At 37.4% G+C, this 12,138-nt stretch overlaps 1 protein-coding gene across 12 annotated transcripts in view; it reads right to left on the reverse strand.

Moving 5' to 3' along the window:
* PATJ (PATJ crumbs cell polarity complex component) overlaps positions 1 to 12,138 on the reverse strand; it is a 426,407-nt gene that overhangs the window by 310,157 nt on the left and 104,112 nt on the right. The window lies entirely within an intron of this gene.

The raw sequence follows: 12,138 nt of genomic DNA on the forward strand, positions 1-12,138 counted from the left end.
CACACTGTAACAGTGTCCCATATGTTTGGTTCAACCCATTTACTTCTGAAAGTTGTACCCTACACCTCTTTTTTTTTTTTTTTTTTTTTTTTGAGACAGAATCCCTCTCCGTCACCCGGGCTGGATTCTCGTGCCTCAGCCACCCGATAGCTGACATTACAGGTGTGCGCCGTCACTCCCAGCTAATTTTTGTATTTTTAGTAGCGATGGGGTTTTGCCATATTGGTGAGGCTGGCCTCGAACTCCTGGCCTCAACTGATCCTCCTGCCTCGGCCTCCCTATATCCTCTGAGTGGCATCAGCATATACCCAAGAGTTCTGTTCTCCCCCTCACCCCTCCATTGAGTTGCTCACTAAGGCATGTCAGTTTTTTTTATCTCAGCCTTTTATCTTTTCTGATTCTTCCTTTCTGTTTCCACTGCCACAGCCTTGGTTCAACTTCTCGTTATTTCTGAGCAGCTGCTACAGTTTCCTGATAGGTCTACCTGTCTCTAATCTTGCCCCCATGAGTCAATTTTCTACAGAGATAATAGAACCATCTTTAAAAATAAAAAGGTGATTATAATTCCTCCTCTGCTTAAAATACTTCAGGGACACCTACTGCCTTCAGGATAAAGTCCTAACTCCTTTATTCTTCATGGAAGGAAAATCCTTCAGAACTGCAGTTCTGTCTCGTCTCTCACTCTCCCCACACATACCACTGCCTACTCCCATTTGCCCAACACTTTATCCCAGGTATTGTGAAATGCAAACGCAGATATTGTGAAAGGCCTTTGTCATGCTGCATGGCATAATGCAAGCCATTCCCTCAGCCAGGAATGCTCTCCCTGACCCACCACCATTGGTCTAGACTTTGCCACCAGAGTCAGCTCAGGTGTCTCCTCCAATGAGAAGCATTCCCTTACTCTTTGAAGACCCAAGCACTTCCTACTCTGTGATATCCCTAAACCTAAAAAGACCTTCAATTACAGCATTTATCATAATATATTTCCTTTACTGTTTGACCTTCTAGAATTAGTTTGGTCTTCCTGTTAGATGTATCTACAGCTTGTTGCATTTTCTTCATTAAAATACTTTTTACATTTTACTGAAATTATTGTAAATGACTTCCTTTAAATTACTTCCTACTAAAAGTAAGCTTTATGAGACCAAGAATGTGTTTGCTTATTGCTTATTTTTTTGCTGGATTTTCAGGGCCTACTACAATGCTCGTCACAGAGAAGGCACTGAAGAGTAGTTAAAATGTTGAATGACTGTCTATTTAGTTTCTCTCTTCCCACGGGGCGACAAGTACACCAAAAGCAAAAGCCACATCGCATCATATAGGAATAACAACAACAGCTGGTAACACACACTAAGCTCTTGCCATACCAGGCACTGTTCTCAGAATCTTACTTACTTGAATCCATTTAATCCTCACATCATCATGAGGTAGGTACGTACTATCATTATCCTCACTTTCCTGGTGAGGAAATTAAGAAAAATTAAATAGCTTAACCAAAGCACAGGGCTGGTAAATGGCAGAGCCAGAAATTAAGCCAGCCAGTCAAATCCCAGAGTTTGTGCTTTTAGCCACACTAAGCGATGCTGCTTCTCTAACTTAAGTATTTGCTAAATGAACGAAGTGTTGAAAGAAGACAAATATGTTAGAAGATATTTTTATCATCTTACCAAAGTGTATGAAACTGAATCCCTTAAATATCGCACTTGGCCACTAGAGGTTCATGTTTCAGTACCTAGCAGATGAAAAGTTAGAGGGTACAGAATGTGCAGCATGCCTGCATGTACAGGAAAACCTGCATTTGTTTGCCAAATTTCAATGCACAATTACTTTCTCAAGAATCCATTGATTTGGTGGGCATAAGAAGACTTTTACATGAACAAATTCAAACATGTGATAATCATTATGCCCAAATGGATGGGATTCAAAGTTTCTGACGTGTCCATAAAATGTATTATATGAATATTTGTGTATATTCCCAAAGATCAAAGAGACCAGATTTCACATAAGCTAAGGCAGAGTGCAGGAGCATCACCTGGAGTGGAGAGGTGGTTCAGCGGAAATGGGCTCTGTCAGACAGAGACATCAACTCAAAGATGTGGAGAGTTCCAGCCATGAAACTGCTCCAAAACCTAGACTACAAATCCAAGCTACCATGGCAAACTCGGTGAAAAGACATGAAGCAGAGAACGTGACATAAAGAGGAGGCAGAAGGAATTAACAAGAAAAGTGTCATAGGTAATAAACTGGCAAATGCATCAGTAAGAGGCATTTAGGAAATAAGAACAGGAGATATATACCAAGAATTGTTCTAATATTTAACATTGATATGCTTTGCAGTATTACCCCAATAAAGAAACACAAGGTGTAACAAAGACTTAACTACATTCAAAATGAAGAATATCTTTTGGGTTTGTTTGTTTTTAAAAAAATCTATTCTGTATGTAATGCTCAAACTTTTAAAGACATTAAATAACAGGATAGGAATTTAAAGACCACACAGCGGGATGGCAAAGAGATGGATCATAGTTTATTTCCTTTGATAATTTTGACTCTTAGTGTCAACTGAGTGTATTAAATATAAAGTTGGTCGACTAAACTCATGAGAGGAAATATGGTTAATTCATAGAGTCTTTTTTTTCTTTTTTGAGACAGGGTCTCACTCTGTCACCCAGGCTTGAGTGCACTGGCACAATCACAGCTCAGTGCAGTCTCAACCTCCTGGGCTTAAGTGATCCTCCCACCTCAGCCTCCTGAGTAGCTGGGACCACAAGTGCACACCACATTCAGCTAAATCGTTTTTATTTTTTGTAAAGATGTGGTCTCCCTATATTGCTCAGCAGATCTCAAACTTCTGGGCTCAAGGAATCCCCCCACCTCTGCCTCGCGAAGTACTGGAATTACAGGCATGAGACACCATGCCGGCCTAATGTATATAGTCTTAATAGTATGTTATTAAAGTTCTAGGCTGTGTTGTATAGTTCACCACACCAAAATACCTGCTCTACAGCTGTATTACAGAGGTCCTTCACAAGGATGAAATGATTCCAAGGAAGGACTAGCAAAATAATTTCAATCAACTGTGAAATAGAAAGTACTCTACTAGTGAAAAGAAACAATCCACTAACCAATGAATTCCATGCTATAGCACATATCATTATAGAACTAGGCTTTCAGCTTCATTCCACGGATATGTATTTTTATTTCAGTAAGAGAAAGTATGTTTCAAAGATAATTTTAAAGGAACTACACACAAATTTCTGGACAACATGAATAGTTAGCTCTGTAATACTGGATAAGAGAATTATTCCAACTCAGTAATGATCAACTGAGGAAACTATGAAAACAGCAGGTAGCCAAATATTGGCTTCTTGAAAAGTATACTCTTAAATGTGGCCATTATTATTTGAACTAAGGAATATTAAGTTAAAATCTAAATTAATTAACAGCTAAATAAATTTTCAAAGCAACATCTCAAGGAAGTTGCTAAAATAGAGAATGCAGAAAGGAACCATTAAGTTTAAAAGGGGGACAGTTGGCTGGGCACAGTGTAATCCCAGCCTGTAATCCCAGCATTTTGGGAGGCCAAGGTGGGAGGATCGTTTGAGTCTAGGAGGTCGAGACCACCCTGGGCAATACAGTGAGATTTTGTCTCTAAAAAACATTAAAAATTAAATAAAAGGGACGCAACTATTTCATTCCAGAGGTAGGCAAAAGGAGGAACTGGGTACAAAGAGGCAAAGGAAAGGTTCTTTTATACACATGCACACACACATACAGATTTATATACCTTAAGGAAAAAGGAAAACAGTGATCTGCAGAAGCTCAGTGGCACAGCTAGCATGAATTAAAATTTCCATTGTGAGGAATGTCAGAAAACAAGAATTCCAAGATTTTTAAAAAGGAGAAAAGATATATAAGAGAGAAAGACAATGAAGACAGATATTCAGCCCATTAGTGATAGGAGGAGCGTGGATTAAAAGAGGCGAGTTTTGAGACCCAGCTTGGTCCACACCTGGATGTATACAGTTTTACGAGTGTCTTCATTTCTCTGAGTCAGTATCCTCACAAACATAAAATGAAAAAGTTGGATACATGAGTTATGATCCCTTCTCTCAACTCTAAAATCCTGTAACTTAATTTGACAGAGTATCTTGACTCAAATTTGTTCCTAGTTTCTACCTAAACATTCACAAAACCACTATAAAAAGTAAGGAAAGATAGAAGTTAATTCAAAACAGTGCATCAGCAATGAAATTGATGTACATTTTCATTACAAAACTCAAAAAGGGCATTTACTATTAAAAAAAAAAACAACAACAAAATACATACGACAGCATGTGTCCTTTTTTGATAAGATATATCTTAAAACACCTTTTCTTTTTCCTTTGCCATTTTCAGAGCAACGAAAATCATGTCAGGAACCATTAGCTGAATTAAAATCACAAGAACAGTTCTGGTTTAAAACAACAGGGTATAATTAACAATTTCAAAAGACTGTCTTCTGATTTGACCAATAAGCTAAGCATTTACTTTTGGGAAAGAGAAATAAATGTATTTATAGTGAATGCAAAGCAACAACTAATTGATTCTAATGAATAATGAGCAAGCTATCTTATCTAAATCCAACTCCATGTTTAACTATTTTATAATATAGCAAAGTATTACACTAATCATACCGATTACCACAACACCATCACGTTCAAAGTAAGTGCCCACAAAGTACATTCAGTCCACTCAAGATAGATTACACTGATACAGTTCCTGGCTCCATGTGTCTTATTACTTCCTAAATACTATTAGGCAGTAAGAATAGATTTTTCCACACATCAGACATAGAACTAAACAGTCCCAGAGCTGCACAGTAAGCACGGCACAGAAAGCAATAAAAAGTAAAATGGAAGAGAAGTGGACAAAGGAACTTGCTAAAAGATCAAACTATATTTGCAAAAGGAATAAAAAGTACATAAGCTTGCACATACTTTTATCCTATAAAGTTTAGTACTTTAAAAACCTATTTTAAGCACAATATTTTAAATGGTTTAACCAGCAGTCCCATGGAAATCACTTCTTGAAGACTATTCCTTTCTCATAACCCTTCTGGTCTCCTGCTGAATAACTTGTTTGTATATTAGATACATTCCTTGAATGTTTCATCTCTTGAAAATTTTATGTCATGCTGTAATTGTTTATGTGGTTACCAGTCAGTCCTGGTCCAGAACTTTTGCTAGTTGTAAGGAAAACAAAACAAACCATACAACTATCCTTTATCTAAAAGCCCCATCATCTTGCTGAAATGCCTGAGGTTCTACCAGGCACACAGTAGTACTCAAGTATAATTAAAATTACATTAGTTGTGGCCGGGTGCAGTGGCACATGCCTGTAATCCCAGGGCTTTGGGAGGCCAAGGCGGGCAGATCACTTGAGACCCGGAGTTTGAGACCAGCCTGGCCAACATGGCAAAACCCCATCTCTACTAAAAATACAAAAACATTAGCCAGGCATGGGGGTGCACACCTGTAATCCCAGCTACTCATGAGGCTGAGGCAGGAGAATTGCTTTAACCCAGGAGGTTGAGGTTGCAGTGAACCAAGATAGCACCACTGTACTCCAGCCTGGGCAACAGAGTGAGACTCCCTCTCAAAAAATAACAAAAATTATATTAGTTGAAATGTGAATATACTTAACACTACTGAACTATTCATTTAAAAAGTTAAGATGGTAAATTTTATGTTAAGTGCACTTTACCATTTTTATAAATGTAGAATATGAATTTATAAATAAGAAATACTCCATTATCTTCCAGAAAAAAATTGTATTAGTTGAAAGTCATTATGACGCAGGGAAAGTGTAGACATATAAAAACTTAAAAGCTTTGCAAATACTGATTTTGGAATTTACCTTTCCAAACAAATCACTGTCAACTTAACCTAAACACAAATACTAGCTGAATGATAGTGATCAAGTTGTTTAACCGTGCTAAGATTTAAGTTTTTCATTTGTAAATGGAAATAACAATAGTACAGATTTCACAGTTATTAAAAGTGTTCAACAAGGCATGTAAGGTGCTTAGTAAGTCCATAGTAATCACTTCATAGTAATAATTTCTTTTCCATCATAATTCTCATGGTAATAATATTATTATTATAATAACATTACTATTATTAATATTACTATGAGAATTATGGTGGAAAAGAAGTTAAAAGGACATATGGGTTTGAGGAGTTAAGTTTCCATCCCATTTACTGCCTTCTAAATTCAACTGAGCATATGTGACTTAGACCAACAGTGCTATCAGCTGCTAAGCCCCTCACCTCGTGATGTTACATTCAAATATTAAAAAATGAAAACACAGGGTTGAATCTATGACCTCCAGATATTCAGATCTATAACCTCTTGAGTGCACAAAGAGAGGCTCAGAACAGCATGGCATCCTCAGTCTTCATTCTCCCTGAGCAGACACTGTAAGATGGGAGCCATCTCTAGACTGGGAGATTGCCTGACAACACAGCCATGTCAGAGTGACAGGATGCCCTTCATTCTTTAGAAAAGATTCTGCAGGGTTTTGATCTTTTCTTTTTAATCCTTGAAAGGTCAACCAATGCTGATACACAGCACACAGTATGTAGAATTAGAATTAAAACTTTGCTAACTTTGAAACTGTACAGGAAAAAGGCAAGGAGTCCTGCTAGGGAATCCAAGGTAAAGCACACAGTTTATACTCTCAGGTGGCAATAAACACATAAATAAATAAAAATTATGTCAGTGAAGAGCTTTGGCCAGGTGAGAGGAGTAAAGGCAAGGGATCACAAGGCTTCAAGAATAATCTGAAGAAAAGTTTTTAAAATTATGTTAAGTATGTCTCTCCAGAAAGACAACATAATTAGAAATTTCTATTGCCTTTCAGTTGAGCCATAATTATGAAGAATTAGTATTGTTTTTGGTCTACAGATTATACCTGACAAAACCACAGACTCAGGAGCTCAGCTGCATTCACTAACTGGGTAGTCATGAGCGAACTCCTTAACCTCAGCATCAGTTTTCCTTATCCATAAAACAAGGATGACTACAGGACCTATAGCTTGGAGGTTGTAGAGAAGATTCAATCAGTCAATATACCTAAAGTGTTTTAAACAATCCCTGACACAGAGTACAGTAGTCCCCCCTTATCCATAAGGAATACGTTTGAAGACCCCCAGTGGATGCCTGAAACCACAGATAGTACCAAGCCCTATATATACTATGATTGTTCCCTTACATACATACCTATTATATTAGTCAAATTTCACAATGCTATAAAGAACTACCTGAGACTGGGTAAATTATAAGAGAAAAGAGGTTTAATTGACTCACAGTTCCGCATGGCTGTGGGGGGTGCCTCAGGAAACTTACAATCATGGTGTGAGGCAAAGGGGAAGCAAGGCACATCTTACATGGCAGCAGGAGAGAGAGAGAATGAGGGGGGAGCTGCCACACACTTCTAAACCATCAGATCTTGTGAGAACTCACTCATTATCACAAGAACAGCATGGGGGAAACCTCCCCCAATGATCCATTACCTCCCACCAGGTCCCTCCTCTGACACATGGGGATTATAATTTGAGATGAAATTTGGGTGGACACACAGAGGCAAACAATATCACCTATGATAAGGGCTTAATTTATCAATTAGGCACAGTAAGAGATTAATAAAATTAATAACAATAAAAAAGAACAAGTATAACAATATACTGTAATAAAATTTATGTGAATATGGTCTCTCTCACAAATAGCTTAGTATTTTCAGACTGCAGTTGACCGTGGGTAATTGATGCCATGGAAAGTGAAACCTCAAAAAAGAGGGAACTGTAAGCAGTACATAACTGTTAGCTAGTAAACCATGTGGCCATGTTTTCCAAAGAAGAAATCAGAACACAAAGTTTTCAAAGGATTTTTCATTAAAAGAAATAAAATTTGAAAGTTAAGGAAAATATTAAGCAATTCAGTTGCAAAAGAAAATAAAGACATGAAATCAGGACTAACTTATTAATTCTGGGTAATTCACTGTGGCTGGAATGTCGAATCCCTTACTGTCCACACAGCAGACCTCAATTTCCCCTGAGGCCTCTCTGGATCCCAAGAAATAACATTCAGTGACTCTTTTAGTCTTACTTTCACCACTGTTAAAATTACAACATGTTGTACAGAGCTGTGACCAAGTCTGTTCTCTTTATTAATGTTGTAATATATGCTTATTTGTCCACTGTCTGTCTACTCCAAATTGAATTTAAACTCCATGAGGACAGACTTCATCTAATTTGTTCACTCCTAGCTCCCCAGTGCCTAGAACAATGCCTGGAAGAGGAGATGCTCAGCAAACATTTATTATATATAGGAGCATATCTTTTCATTTTTATAGTCTCCATACTGACTCATATCTTTTAAAGGTGAGAATGAATAACAAGCATAACAAATCTCTACCCAGATTCTATCTTTGAAAATCTTCATCATCATCCTTTTTCAGTAAATACTGATTATTTTGTGTTAAGAAAAGCACAGGCATTTATATGCTTTTTTTTTTTTTTTTTTTTTTTTTTTTTGAGAACTGGTCTCACTCTGTCACCCAGGCTAAAGTGCAGTGGTGTGTTCTCAGCTCACTGCAGCCTTGAACTCCTGGGCTCAAGCCTTCCGAGTAGCTGGGACTACAGTTGCACGTCACCATTCCCGGCTACTTTTTTTTGGTTTTGTAGAGACAGTGAACTCCTGGCCTCAAGTAATCTTCCTGCCTCAGCCTCCCAGTTTTGGGATTACAGGCATGAGCCAACACACCCAGCCTATATTCATCTTTTTATTTAGTCTTGTAACCTTATAAAGCAAATATTACTTCTATTTTAGATATTATCATTTTAGTAAACAGAGAATAAGAAAGACTAACAAGCTTGCCAAAGTCCCAGGAGTATATCCAGAATGCAAACCTGGACATTTGGGCCCTTTCTGACTCGTAAGCTAGTCCTCTTAACCACACCGTATGTTCACTGCTGTACTGACAAACGTAATATCAGATTAAAATAAAATACAGAGGAAAGGGCTGAAAGGGAAACTTGAGCCCTAGAATTGGTGTGTAAGAATCAGCCAGTCAAGTCAATCTGCTTTCAAGCATCATTCACAGACTAGACGTTTGGTACCAGAATGAGGCAGCACCACTTCCTGGCACTCACTGGGACAGCCTGGCTTTTCTGGATCACTGCCTGCTCCAAATGACACTCATAAACAGGGCGAAGCAGCACAAATCATCACGCCTTGAACAAGATTCCCAATACCTAGTTGTTAATCTGATTCAATCACTCTGGCACACTCTAGGGAGGTCTATGACTTAATCTACTACCATGGTTCTTAATACTGGCATCACACTCAAGTGGGAACTCCAAAACACACCCATTGCTACAGGTAGAAGACTGGTGATGAAACACCTCTGGGGACCGAGTTTCTTCTTTAGATGAACGATTCCTATTCCTTTCTTTTTCTTTTTCATTTCTTTTTAAATAGTTGTTGAGACAGATGCATAGCCAGGCTAATACTCACTCACTTCCTGGAATATCTTGAGCATTTTGCAGGAGAGAGGTGATTACCAGGTATGGCAGTAAAGCTGAGCACCTTTACGCCCACATTTTAGCTCTCCGTGGCCATACCAAAAACACTGATATTTATAGTTTGGCCATGTCTGAAACACTCATTAAAGGTAATACAGCAGATTCACCATCTTCAGGATCCTCTTCTCCTCAGCAATGCCTTCAAGTATGAAGCAGAAACTGTCATGGATAAACATGTGTTAAAAGGAAAGCTACCCTATGAGAAAGCTGACAAGCATTTGCTGCTTGCCTGTTATTCTCTTTTGCCCCTACTAGACACAATGGGATTTTTTTGCCAAATTCGTATTCCAAAGCCATGAAATCCCTGCAAAGTTCAACATCAGGCCTGACTTAAGATCTTTGAGGCCTCCTGCTAACTTCATCCCCCTGCAGCTGCCTCACTAAGGCAAGCTTTTGATCTGTACTATCTGGATTTCAAGCTGATATACACACAGCCCCTTTGATCTCTTATTAAGTGGCTTCTGGTCTCCTGATGCCTTTAGTCTTGCTGCACTGAGGTTTTTGGAAGTCAGTCGTCATCCTGAGCACACTACAAACTGCACACACCAGGAGTGGGCTCCCTTCATTCACCCACTTCGCAGGCTTGAAAAGCAATATTTAAGCCATGAGAGAATTTCCCCAGTAGCCACAATCAATCCACTCCATGAGCACACTACTAAGAATTATTTTTCAAATGAAGCAGCTTAAAATGATTTAAAGGATACAGAACTTTCCCATAGAGGGAAAGGAAGCAAATCCTCTGTGAAAAGAAATCTTCAGCCCAGTTGGCAATGGAACTTACAGTACTTTGATACTAATAAAAATAAATGTGGATAGGAATCAGGGATGGGCAAAAAGTAGCCTTTATCAGTTCCCCTAAGTTCTGTCAAGCAAAAAGTGACCTTTAAATGCAGCTGTGTGGTTTGTTTAAAAGTAAGGCATACAATATATCTGCAAGACTACAGATACTACCATTAGTAGCAGATCGACTGCATTTTGCTTAGTACCAATATCTTACATGTGTGACGCGGACCCAAAGAGCTCTTAAAAAAAAAAAAAAGGCAAGAGGAAAAAAAAACCCCAGATGTCAGTGGCCATGTTATAAGATCCCTTGAGCATTAAAGTGAAACCGTATAATAACTTATAGTACACGCCTATGCTTTACATTTTAGATTCTGGAAATAATATGGTTTCATACCTGACTTTATAGTGTTACCACTCTATATACTACTAATGTGTTAAAATTATGTCGATATCTATCAAATGCTAAATCCTACATTCTGTAAACTGATTAGCTAAGATGAACATGAAGATAGTAGGCGTGAACAGGCTATTGAACACTATATACTGATATTAGCATTTACTCAAATTCTCAAAACTCTTGGTAAAAATTAAAGTCCTAATCCCCTCCCCCCAACCCCACCACTTTAAAGCTAAATTTTCTAATAAACAAAGGTAAAACAAGATTAAAATTTGTGGAAGAAGAAATAAATAAATAAATAAATAAAATTTGGTGGAAGAAATAGAAATAGAGTTTGGGGCACTAATATCATAGTCTGAATGTAAACACTTTATGCCCACTTAGCTACAAAGGCCAATAAATTAATTACTGCCATATATAAAGTTGAAACAAAATTGATAGTTATATATTGCTATCACTTAATCTGTCCACATCATAGGAAACCATTAGCAAATTCATGAATTACACACCTGCTTATACTATCTTCCATGAGAATTATCTGAACAAAGAAATAACTCTACATAAGAAAGGATCCATTTTAAGTGGTCTAAATATACGTGAGTCTCACACACTGTTAAATGCAAGCTATTTGGTAAATATGTACCAAAATTTAAAAAGATATAGTATGCTCTTCTGATGAGCAATTCCACCTCTAGGAATTTATCACCTACCTATCACAAGATTTATTCCCACCTTTTAACAAGAGTATCACAAAAATATCCACTAAAGCCCTACTTAAAATACCCACCAACTGGGTACAGAAGGCTGATGAAATAAATTATTGTACGTCAACAATAAAAATACTATCTAGTCATTAAAAAGAAGTAGCTCTATAAATACCTAAATGAAAGAGCGTATAATTTTAAGAAAAAAAATACAGAGCCTTTAAAGTGTGTATATAATCCATTTGACATATAATCCATTTATATGTCAAAAATTTTTAAAAATTAACAATTAAGTACTATTACTTATATAACCATGTATATATAAAATGTTTCTGGAAGGATGGACAAGAAAAACAGAGGTTTTTTACCTGGAAGAAGTAAGGGACTATGGTCGGAGGTAGATTTACTTGTCACAGGATATCTTTATACACCTTTGAATTTTTATGCCATATGTACGTATTACCTACTTTTAAAACATTTTCAATGTGCTCAGAAAGTCATTCTGTTGTGCACAGGATAAGGAAAAAGACAATTAAAGACATACATAAAATGTATACAATCCCTTCCTACAACTTTTATAAATCTTTTTAAAAAGAGAATTCTAATAGAGTTAACAGGCAGTCAA

This window comes from Macaca fascicularis, chromosome 1 (genome assembly GCF_037993035.2).
Source record: "Macaca fascicularis isolate 582-1 chromosome 1, T2T-MFA8v1.1".
Classification (NCBI taxonomy): Eukaryota; Metazoa; Chordata; class Mammalia; order Primates; family Cercopithecidae; genus Macaca; species Macaca fascicularis.